Below are 12777 nucleotides of genomic sequence, written 5' to 3'. Positions count from 1 at the left end.
ACAATGACACTAGTTCAGAAAATGTATTCAATGGACAGTCATGCTTCTGAAGATCACCATTAAGAAAAATGAATGTAAATGCATGAGTTAACCCTACACTGTAAACCCATATATTCCCTATACCCTGATGCAGTGCCAATGTGAAATCACCCTTGTAATAACAAGATGAAGGTAATTTGGCCCTCTGTCATCTACTTATAACCATATTACTTGGTATATCATGGAAGAAGTCAGCTGTAGCAAACTCACCTATCTGTATGTTCAGCACAAATAACCTCCAGCTCCTCACCTTTGCAAAGGGAAGCTCAGGTGTGTAAAGAACTGTGTGATTCCAAATCCACAGCTGGACCAGCTTCTACTTGTGGCATTGTGGGGTGTTTTGGCTACAAAGGAAAATCACGTTTTTTATTTTTAAGGAAGGTCTGGAAGATAATATAAAAAGATTGTGTAAATAAACTACAACCAATCTGTGCCTTACAGAAGGTCATCATTAGGACTCTTTTCATTCCCATCACATTTAAGAATTCCTATGAGATTTTTCCTGCTGAACTATGTTAAAACAATACTAAAGTTTTATTTCTCCTAGAACTTGTTTTTGCTTTTAGTGGCATTCATGGGCTCCTTCACATGAACTTCACAATAGTCACAAAAATGTGAGTTTAGATTTGTTATTCTCTTCCATCTGTACTGTTGTCTACTCAGTCTTATTTTACTCACAGTGGTGGTCATTGGACAAATGTTCTATGAAAACTGTAAAACTTCTTAAAAACCGTTGGTTTGTTCATTTTTTCTGCACACTGAGAAAGAAATGCAATAGAGATTCAGGCAAAAGCAGGCAGACGGTATTCTTGTTATTTCCATCAAGACTGGAAGCCAAGTCAACCAGGACACCAAAGTGCTGAATTTTTTACCAACACAGCAGGAATGACAAAGCATTCCCCAAAGTTACAGCACAAAACTGAGCTGCAACAGGTGAACCAAACAAATGTGCAGGGCAGAGTTAGGAAGATGGGAGTGAGAAAAAGGATGCAAGCAATTCTATGGCAATTACATACTGTGACCCTCCCTGCTGGTATCAGATTTTACTCTCTGATTCAGCTGTCTGCTATCCATACTGAGCCACAGATTTTTCCGAGAAGTAGGTAATTGCCAGAAAGTTGCCAGAAACAATGCATCTTTGTCAGAAAATAATTTTGTAAAGCTGCCATCAATAATATGCATAGAATGAATCATACCAATGAATCAGGATAAAAACACAGTTTCACCACTTAAGTACCACCACTGTCTCTCTGTGCATTTACAATAGTGACTTACTGCGCAGAAAGAGTTCTTATTGATAAGAATTTGCTTTTAGTAGAAATGCTATGACAGTGATGTAGCTCTCCTCATCCTAGAAAAGCCAGCACTGACACATTGAGGGTCACCAAGAACACCCCATTTGCAGCGTTGGATAGTGTAGAAACACACACATGAAGAACTGAGGCCTTCAGTAGCCCTGCTCAGTGCCCTCATAACATACCCTTTACAACAGAAGATCCTCCCAATACCTTTTCCTCTCATCTTTAAATTGCTTTCAGACAGAAAAGATTATTTTCATTAGGTCTTTTATGAAAATAAGATAGTTACTAACACTAACAGCAAACTGGCAGGCTGGGTTTTAATTTCAGCCAAACCTAAAAACATACAAAATAATGACAAACAGAGGAAGAAAATTCTTCCCCAACAGGAAATAAATGACTGATGAGCAGTAGCAAATGACCAGTTTGGCCAGATGTTAGGAAATTTGCTGAGACATAGATGAATTCAGCTATTAATATGGGACAAATGGTTTCAGTTTTAGGTAACCAGCCAGATTTATGCATTTCACATGCAAGAACTAACAGTGGCAGCTGTTGAGACCAGAGTGGTCAAGTAACAGAACGTATCCTTCATTCCAGAAGTGCCCCACATTAGGCAGAGGACAATTTTTATTTTATAAACAACAATTAAGATGGAGTGGGTACCAGTGCTGTTTCCCACACGCACTGATGCGGCTTTCATGCAGCCCAGTCACTGCCTGTGCCGTACCTGCTCTGCTCACTGCCAGCCTCAGCTTCTGTCAAGCTGTACTTCTCATGGCACTACACTTACAGGGAAAGAAAAACCATGAGAAAAACACAGTAATCAGAGAAATAAGCTCCACTGTAGGAAATAACCAAGGCACTATCATTCATCATGCAAGAACAGAGAAGATACAACTCCAGTAACGAAGTGAAACAGAGATACAGCCTTGTTGGAGGGTCAACTTTTTCTCAACTCAGTAATTTTCTTGTTATTTTAAAACCCTACTTGAACTTAGTAATAGAAATTAAACCTCTTCAACTGCAACAAACGTTTCAAATTGAGGATTTGAATAGCAAAGCACCCCCAAACAGATGTGTACTAGGTTTGCACTAGGAAGTTGAAGAAAATATTCTATTTTTCAACACCAGCAGTATGTCACAGAATCACAGTCTCACAGAATGGTTTGGGTTGGAGGGGACCTTTCAAATCATCTCATTTCAAGCCGCTGCTGTAGGCAGGGACACCGCCATCTAGGCCAGGTTGCTCATAGCCCCATCCAGCCTGGCCTTGGATGCTTCCAGTGAGGGCCATTCACAGGGCAACCTGTTCCAGTGTCTCACCATCCTCACAGTAAGGAATTTCTTTCTAATATCCAATCTAAATCTACCCTCTTGCAGTTTAAAACCTTTTCTTACACCATACACCATCATACACCATCATGTCCTACACTGTAGTTCAAAACTTTGTGTGAGAAGCTGTATCTATCCAGAGAAAACTGCTGAGAGTAAAGCACCCAATACATTTAAATTTTTTATTATTATTTTATTTTTATTTTTAAATTACTTTATTTATTTATTTTGCACTGGGGCATTAATCATTCATCTCCAGCCAAGAGAGCTGGAAGGAGAGCCCATGAAAGTGCTGCAGCATCAGCCTTTCAGTGCTTGGCTACTCCACAGACCAGCAGTGCTTCTGGCTGCACACAGCCTTAATGTGGGTGAGCACAGAGCCTCCTGGCTGCAGGGAGCTGTGAACCACACCACGAGTGCTGAAGAAACAGTTCCGCTACACTCAGCTGCTCCAACTCTGGAATGAACAAATGCTACAACACTGTTTGTCAAGGGCCAATGCACCCAGATCAAACCAAACCAGCAACATGCCCTTTCTCCCAACAGCAACAAATACCAACCCAATCCATGGCTGATTCACTTCCCTGTTCGGATTATGGCTGATGGTACAGAATACACAGCTAGGTAAAGGCAACAGACAGGCCTAGCAGCAAGATGCTCAATGATCCTCACATGCTTTTATACTTTGAAACCACCTGTCTGTGAAGCTCCTCCTCCTCTCTGCAACCAGTGTCTTCACTTCTGCGCCTGGGCAGTTATACCAAGAGAGCAAAGAGGAGTGAATCTCAGCAAACCCAAGCACTGCCTCTGTGCACGGAGAGAGAAACGTGTCAAAGAAATCGGGAAATGGAAATTCAACTCCGGAATCAAGTCAGGGTTGAAAGAAAAACTATATAGAGCCAGCCTTAATCCCATTTGAACAGCAACAGGCAGGAAGATAGGGAACAGGACTCCATCTAGGTGCAAATCCAACGTATTTGTTAAACAAACGGCTTTCATTTGTTTTCCAAATACCTATTTATGTATTTACACTAATGCAGACTAAGTACTTTTGCTTAACAAAACTAAACGAAACAAATCCCAGACTGAAAGGATCTGGCTTCTGTCTCTGGCTTTAGGCTACGGACACGGTGCAGGTGTTTCCAGGTGTTTGTATTGGTGGCGGTGGGCATTGGTGTGTTTGTTTAAACCCGAACTGAACTTCATCCGCTTCGATCAGAGCAGTTGCTCAAAGCCCCTGGGCGGACTCGGTGCAGAAGGCGGGTTGCTCAGCATCCCCGGATCGCGGCACAGCCCCGCGGCTCCCGCCCGGCTCCGGGGACTCCTCGCCCCCATCCGCAACGACCGCGTGTGTGTGTGTGTGTGTGTGTGTGTGTGAGCGACATGATTCACCCGCGTTTATTCCATGGAAGCGATGATTCATTCAGCCGGCTCCGGATCGCGCTAACGCACCGCACGCTCACAGCACGGATGGTAAAAACCAAGTTCTTAAACTTTGCGACGCTCCGACGTTTATTTCTTTTACACCGGAGCTGGAGGAACCACGGAGCCCGCCGGGCGCCGCCGCACGTGGGGTGAGGTTGGAGGGCCGGGCCGGGCCCGGTACCTGCGGGTCACGGCGGCTCCGCTCGCTCGGCGCTGACATGTTACATAACGCGGAGCGCCGCGCCAAAGCCGCACGACACCCGGCGCCCCGCACGCCGTGCGCTCCGATCCCCGCGCTCCGCAACCAGCCCGGCGGCACCGCCGTCCCCTCGGCAGCCCCGACAAAGTTACTCGGCGTCACGTCCCACAACTATAGTTACGACGCGGGATCCCGCCGCACCCGCCCCGCCCGCCGGGCCCTTACCTTCCCCTGCGCGGCACCGCGGGTGCGTGCGGAGCGGGGAGCGGGGAGCGGGGCGGGCGGCGACGGCGGAGGGAGGGAGGGAACGAGGGCGGGGGCGGGGAGGGCGCTCGTGGCTGTTGGGCGGCGGGAGCGCGCGGCTCGGCGGAGCTGCCGGGCGGCGGGGGAGGCTGCGGGGCGGCGCGGGGAGCGGGCGGGGGGCGGAGGAGTTTCCCGGGCTTGTTTACGCATCGCCGCCCCGCTCGGTGCACGCACAGCGTTCTCTGATTGGACACTAACTGGGGCGCGCCACGGCGCGGGCAGCTCCCGCCGGGCCACAGTACGGGAACGGGCACGGGCACGGGAACGGGCACGGCGACCAGAGCCAGGGCCGCCAACACCGCCCCCAACGCCGCCCGGCGCGGCTCTGCGCACGCGTGCCGCTCTGGAGGGGGCTCCGGCGGCGCATGCGCCCCTGCGGCCGCGCATGGCTGCGAGCGGCGGGTCGTGCTGCCGGCGCTGTGTGAGCGGCCGGCTGTGTGCGGGTGGAGGTGGGAGCTGCTCTGTGATCTGCTCGGCTGGTTCTTTCCGCTGGATGGGCTGTAACTCGTTGTATCCGCGGTAATTTGCGGTGAAATGCTTGTTTTAAGGCAGTGTATGTAAGAACTCTGTGACATCACTCGCGCTCATTGATTCTAATTCAGCAGCTCGTCACCGTTACATCCCGCAGTCGTCAGTAACAATCAACAAAATACCAAAACACCAAATATCTGCCGTGAGAGAGGAATCCCCACCATGCACTGCAGGAGTTCCCCTGACTCATCCGTAAGCGAGTAACCTCCGTCAGCTTCCTATGAAATGTAGTGATACGGAACAGTCGCACTGTGGATGGTCAGTGTCTGCAAGGCACCTGCCTGCAGGTCTGACTTGTGCTCCTGATCAGCTCTGAAGGCTCTGCTGTTCTCTTCAGCCTGCTTACTAGTGTTTCCAAATGATGGAACACCTCTCCTGCAAGGATTCCCTTGTACTGAGAGAGCTGGGGCTGTGCAGCCTGGGAAAGAGAAGGATCCGTGGCGACCTGAGAGCAAACTTTCAGTATCAGGGGGCTGTAAGAAGGGAAGGAACAGATTATTTAGCAGGGTTTGCTGTGACAGGACAAGGGGAAATGGTTTCAAACTGAAAGGGGGGATTTAGGTCAGATACGCAGAAGGATTTGTTTACGCTAAGGGTGGTGAGTTGCTGGAACAGTTTGTTCAAAAAGGCGGTGGATGCCCCATCCCTGGAGACATCTAAGGTCAGGCTGGAGGGGGCTCTAAGCAACACGATCTTGCTGTGTCCCCATTCATTGCAGGGGAGTTGGACTAGATGGCCTTTTATGGTCCCTTCCATCTCAAAGATTCAGGCCTGGAAGCACTGTCCAGGTTGTCTCCATTTAAGATGCTTTAGTGTCATCTGACTGGGTCACAACAACACATTTATTTAGACACCAATGTGCACTGTCAGGAACTGGGTATTTTAAGGATTTGTTGGCCAGACCAGTGTTCATCTTGACTGTCAGGTCAGCTGTTGGTTATAATTGGATTTGTGATAATCAGCCAGATTTTTATCAGAACTGTGCATTCAGTTCCTTTGAGTCTGTACTCGGTGTCACACAGCGCACAGGGTTTTTAGAGAATGAAGAGAAACTTCACTGAAGATAAACTGAGATGTTCATACTTTAAGCAATTACATCAGGTACACGGAAAACGGAGACAGCTCTGAGTTGCTTTACCTGGGTACCTGGGTACCTTTACCCTTAAAGTTTTCATTTTGTTGTTGTTGTTTTGTTTCTTCCAACTATAAGCTTTAACTTGCAAAAGAGAATCACAGAAACATTTGAATTGGAAGGGACCTTTAAAGGTCATCTAGAATTAAGTCTTGAAGTATGAAAGAACAGTTCCATAGAGATACAGCACTTCTCACTGCAGCTGTTTATGTGAAAAAAAAGACAAAGAACAAAAGCCTTCCCAGTCCTGTATTTGAAGACCCTCGAGCTCTCACAGTAATTTTACTGGAAAATTAATACTTCATTAAAACACCTGAGATCCCTGTTTCTGGAAGCTGTGCCAGGGGAGGTTCTGATTGGATAACAAGGAAAGGTTCTTCACAGGTTCTTCACTGGTCAGCTACTGCAACAGGCACTGCAACAGGCACTCCAGAGCAGAGGTCACAGCCCCAAGGTGCTGGACTTCAAGATGTAGGCCAAAACTGCTCTCAGTTATATGGTCTAATTTTTAGGTGATCCTTTGTGAAGCCAGGTGTCGAACTCAAAGATCCTTATAGGTCCCTTCCAACTCAGGATATTCTATGATTCTATGGCAGCACCAAACAGTAACAACTACAGGGCTGTCTGCCAGTGGCAAAAAAAATGATGTCTATACTGGAGTCCTGGAAGAAACCCTACCAATAGATACAGCCATCCAAGCTATTGTCAGAGCTGAAGTTGTACCTACTGGTGTCGGTCTGGACATGGCAGGACATAGCTCAGATAATATCTGATATCTGTAATAAGACAGCAAAGAGGGCATGCAATAAAATCAATACAAAATAATTCAGAATTAAAGTTCATCTCTCTGAATATTCTGTCTACCTAAATGATGGTTATGAGCTTCTTCACAACCATGAGGACCACAGATTTAAACATAAGTACATGTATGTAATACCTCTGAAGTAATACCTCCTATTTACTTCAATGGAAGCTATAACTAATACAAAGAACACAATAACACTACTTCATGGAGCAAATTCTCAGCTACAAAAAGGTATTTGTCAAAATGATCGCCACCGTTAGCTATGCATTTTTGCCAGCCATGAACAAGAGCCTGCTCATGAACATCTGTACCAGCAGAGGTGACCCACTGTTGCCACTGCTGAAACTTACCATGCGCTGCTTCACTGTGCTCACATCCACTGTTTGGGCTCCATAAGTATTCAGAAAGTATCAGTGAATGTCAGTGTCATTTTTTGTTTTCCATACGAAGGAACTCAATGACACATCTTTACTTCATACGCACTTTGGTGTCAGACTGCCCCTCTGCTGCCATCAGTCACGCAACAATAAAATGTAATGGAATAAGGGTGGGCAGGTTCAACCTCTGCTACCATACCACCAACATCTGCCTCTGACATCATGGGATAATATAATAAAACAGCAGGATTTACTTTTGGAGCAGCTCTTGTACACATAAATGATATAATTGTAAATGTATATGAATGCTTGTTTTTTCACATATTTGCCTTGTTCCTTGGAAACACCAAAGGGCAGCAGACCAATAGGCAAAACTCATGAGCTGGCACCTCTCACTCTGTTTGTTGTAATGCAGGGTCTAAACTGGCCAAGCAGCTGTGAAAACCTCAACTACAGGTACCAGTTCTATTGTATGTTTTAGATGATACTGAAGTTTTAGTGTAATAAACTTTCCCAGTAAACTTTGCATATGGCAGAAGAGGTTTTATCTGGTTCAAGACTCAGTTTTCTAATTATATTTCTTTCACTTCTGCTGATTTTTTTTCTAGCAGAGTGTGGAGCCTTAAACTACCCTGTGGGGTTCTGTGCGTGATCCATAGGTGCTTCCTCAAAGCAATGACTTCTGTGGGCTATCATTTGAGTGTGTTCAGAACTCAGTCCCATCTCTTCTGACACACCTTTGGAGAACTACTACAAGTGTGGTTTTCAACTGCAAGACTGTGGTTGAGAATTACTTTTAAAACCAAACCAAGGAAAAATCAAAGCATTCAACTTGGTTCTCTTGCTGCTACATTTAGAGTTGTGTGATAACTTACAAGCCACTGGCAGATTCTGCCTGCCCAAGGAGCGCACATAATTTCGACTGAAGGTCAAGCCATAACCTTTAGGTATATGTTTATCTTTCAGGTCCCTGGCAGTCAGTTTCAGGCTTCATCTACATAAATATCATCAAATGCCCTCCGTGCCTCCTCGGGAACAATGCCAGGACCCATTTTTCCATTTCCAAAGCTTATACAGAATCTGCAACTCATGGCTTTAAAATACCTAGCATTAATTACACAGCCTTCTCATGAGCCAGGACTCCTTGCCAGAGTGACTGATGAGTCCTCTCTCCTTTTACCCTGAGTGTGTGACTACTGAGCCCACTTGTTCAGCTGAGTACCAGGGCACTCGTGACCACTTCTGTTCAAAACCAGATCAACACCACTCCAAACATCTGGCAGGAGGAGCTGCCAGATGATCTCTCTGCTCTGTCAGCTGAGGTAGCTGCCTAATTACAAAGTTGGTACAGAGCGTACCACAGGAAAATGTAGGAGCTTACTTTCTCCTCAGGACAGAGCCATAGAGAACCGCGGATAAACAGCCTGTTTAATGCTATTTATCAGTGCATTGTAAACGTGTAAATGAATGACAAACATCTTTTAGGTGCCAGTCACCATCTGGCACTACAAACATCTCCAGTGCTGGAGCACAGCGTAAGCACAGCTGCAGCAACACCAGGGCCAGAGCCCAAACCAGCACAGGAGGGCAGCCGCCTGCACTGGCCTACTGTGCTTCCTTGAGACAATCCACCTCCAGTCACCTCTTCCAGAAGCTTTCTCCATGTCCTTCCATTTCACTTTTTTGTTTTGTTTTAAATTACTGAACCATGCTCCACAGCTCAGTATTATTGTGAAACATTTTGGTATTAAAGTCAGGGAAAGGTGTTTCCTGGCAGTAATTTGAATTTCATCATTTTATGCACGAACCAAGGTATAATTGCATAAGAGATTATTACAGCATGTCATTTTGTAGAAGAAATAAAGTACCTGTGAATGACTGTGGGCAATCTTCCTTCAGCACTGAGAAAGGTACAGACTGGTTGTGTCCTAATAGCAAGGCATTTTGTTTTATGCTGGGAAGTAAAGCTCATAGAGAATTACTACAGCAGATTTTAATAGATGGAACTGTTAACATTCTCTTTGAGAGGGTTGGCAGGGCTTCAACAGAGAAACAGATTGGACAAGACTGATTCCTGTGCTCAATAATCACAGCAGCTATTTCCAAGTTGTTTTCCCCTGTCAGTGATGCTACTGTTCTGAAGAGATTCAGGGCAGAGAACAGGCCAGGCAGACACTATTATGTTGCTGAAAGGAAAGGAGGATGGCAGAGCAAGGTCTCCAAGAATACTTTTTGTTTACCAATGAGAACACAGCCAATCTCCCCTGGTAGTCCATTGTTTACAAAACAACTCCCAAGTATACTGAGAGAAGCAGTAGTTAGTAGTGGCTGTTAACACACCTAAGCTGGATTTGGACTGCATACATACAGTTCTGTAGGATAATACCAAATGTGTTGGGTATTTCCTGAATCAAGCCCTTTGTTTGTTTGTTTGTTTTATTATATTGATTTAACAGAGGAAAGGAAGGTTGGATTTTTTTATTGTTACAATCCCTAGAAATCAGTTTGGTCTTATTTCTAGAGTTTCTACTAAAACAGCTGCAGAGGCCCTTGCTGACAACATGAGCAATAAGATAAATTGCATCCACTCAAGTTCCTGTATTACACCAAATTTTAAATTAGAATTCAAAAATCCTTAAAGTCACAAGTGTTTCCTCTGCTATGTTTTGCCATGACCCTCACTGGGGCATCTGATCACACAGTAATAAAAGGACAAATGCCTTTAAAAGTTTTATTTATATGTCACCTAGAATGTAGGAATAACGATTTTTAAAAGGTAAAGAAAACAATTGTGCTTGTGCAGTATTTATATTCCATTTAGCCCAAGGACCTTGCTGAAAACAAACATGTTGTAAGGGGGTTATATATTTAGGATGGGACAGTGGAGGTATCCATGTGGCTGACTAGAGCTGCGTATACTGTGGGTTTACTTTATGACAGGATCAGCAGTACAAGGAGGAATTGTATGGCAACTGAAGCCCACAAATAAAATCTCCTCCTTGAATCTCTTTAAAAAGAAGCAACTGCTAAGAATTCTTCCCACAGGATAGAGCACAGATGGATTGAAAAGTTCTGTGAGAAGCAGCTTTTCTAATCATTAAGGATCAACACGTTCCCTAGCAAATACTTAGGATGACACAGCATACATGATGTTGCAGGAAAAAACCATTTCTTAACACATATTAAAATGTGACAAAACGGCATTTTGTTCTGACCCATGTCGTGAACATACTTTACATGCACATATTACACGTATCCAATGGCACCATCACTTGGATGCAGGAACATTCCTCAAAAGCTTCAATCCAGACAGCATAAAACCAATGGTTTTAATCCTGAATGATTCTCAAAGCCGTTATGAAAGTATATCTGAGCTTTCCAAACCGTTACTGTTGAAAGCTTGGATTGTTATTAGACAATATATGTATTTTGAAAATGAGTCAGTGAAAGATTTGCTTATCAGGCAGTAGTGTACTGGTGTATTTTCATGGCAAACACAGAAAAGACTTTCACCCACAAGATAAGGATGAAGGACTTGACAGACTGCTCCTTATACTTCTAATCAGGGTGGTTACCAGGGTATTTTGCTTTATGAGATGCATAAAAATTCTCCCACTATGTGAAAATTTTCACACATTAAGACATGACGAGTCTATAGCTGCAAATCCATGCAGAAAAACCATAGCGTTTCCATAATTTGATCTGTCATATTCAAAACAGGTGCTGCAGTTCCATAATGGTACATTGAACATTATTTATTGTTATCTCATTTTATTTAATGAGATGCCTAGTCTCATTACTATCAGGTTCTGCTATTTACAGATGAATTTATAGCAAACTGAAAATGCCACATGACCAGTGATTATTTCTCCTGAGCTCACTGTGCTCAGGATCCCTATCTCAGCAGCTGGGCCCCAGCTCCATGGCAAGCAATGAGAGTAATCACAGGTGGCTTTTATTTGTTCAGTGCAGGCAAGACAACACCTTGGGCTGCTATACTGAATTCTTCACAAAATTAAATATGCTGTCCTTTAATTAATTTTCAACTTTCTATATAGAAAACTCACTTAAGTAGGGCTGCTAGGTAACCTGTCGTCAGGTAACTTCCAACATCAGATCTAGCTGGAATTGTCACCAAATTCAAACGTTGTTAGGAGAGAGAAGCCAGAATATGGATGTTTCCTCCAGAAACCTAGCAGAACTCCAGTTAGAATCAGCCATCAGAAGGTCTCCTAAAGATAACCAAACTGTTTGCTATTATGCCAGGTTTAAGTCTCAAGCTACATTTTCAGTACACTTATCATAGTTGTAGTGAGTCTTCTATTTAAATTTGAAGTTTTGAATGTGAGCTGTAAGCAATCAAATTTACAGATGTCTTTAGTGACAAATCAGTGGAAGCAGGTGGACATCTAAACTTAACATTGAGTCTATTTTCACACAGACAACACTGTAAATAGGCAGAATCCTGGAGATAAGCTGATGAAACTGAAAACCTTTACACCCCCAAATTTTATGTAATGGAAATTTCAAGATCTCATGTAAACCCCTGCCAAATTCAGGATCCATATGCGCTGCTCTGATGTTGATTTGAATTTTGAATTTAACGTGTTACTTTTTCACTGTCTTATAGCATGTTTGATAAAGATATTCATAGTTGGAGAAAAGATGAAATAAGGAAGAGATGAAATGACAAAGAACAGCAGAGCTTGAGGAAAAACTGGAGAAAGAAGAATGTCAGGTGCTGGTGTAGGCAGAGGTCACAGCAGCACTGGCAGCACTGCCTGCCCTGGTAGCTGTGGGCAGTGGGAGGGTCTTCTATGCTCTTAGGGGATTTCATTCACAAGCTCTGAAGAGGGAAGTCAAGTAAATGAATACACAAATGGCACTTTTTCCACCTGATTGCCTGCAAGACCATGTGAATGAAAGCTGCCAGTAATGCTGAATGTCTCTCCAGGCTGGATGATTGTGCAATTATTGCCGCTTCCTTCTTCCTCCCTCTACGTTTAGTTTGTTGGGGATTTTCTTTTTTTTTTTTTTTTTTTGCTACAGTCACTTCAGCTCCATATGTACTTAATTACTGGTTGGAGTCATTTACTTTAGATAGAGATCATGGAGAACCATTACAAAGAACTGTGAAGACCAACCAGAGGAAAAGAGAAGATTTCATAATCTTTTAGAGACATTAATGGGAGACTAAACATAAACATGGGCACACAAATTATACACTGAATTGCACAGTGAGAAGCAGAGAAGTTGTTCACCTCAACATCAGTCTCATACCCCTCTTGCAAGGCTGTAAATCAGAGACATTTTGGAAAGACAAGGAGAAAGTG

At 44.1% G+C, this 12777-nt stretch overlaps 1 protein-coding gene across 2 annotated transcripts in view; it reads right to left on the bottom strand.

Moving 5' to 3' along the window:
• PCGF5 (polycomb group ring finger 5) overlaps positions 1-4578 on the bottom strand; it is a 54421-nt gene extending 49843 nt beyond the window's left edge. Inside the window, exon 1 of one of the 2 annotated variants that reach the window (XM_015866873.1) lies at positions 4522-4578. The gene's annotated coding sequence lies outside the window, so the exon portion shown is untranslated. Of the gene's footprint in view, positions 1-289; positions 384-4521 lie in introns of those variants that run through there. The other variant, XM_015866874.1, reaches the window with a different exon arrangement.
• Positions 4579-12777: the final 8199 nt, after the last annotated feature.

The sequence above is a fragment of the Coturnix japonica genome, chromosome 6, assembly GCF_001577835.2.
Source record: "Coturnix japonica isolate 7356 chromosome 6, Coturnix japonica 2.1, whole genome shotgun sequence".
Taxonomy (NCBI): Eukaryota; Metazoa; Chordata; class Aves; order Galliformes; family Phasianidae; genus Coturnix; species Coturnix japonica.
The sequence above is the reverse complement of the archived record's forward strand: the minus strand, read 5'-3'. Positions and strand labels throughout refer to the sequence as shown.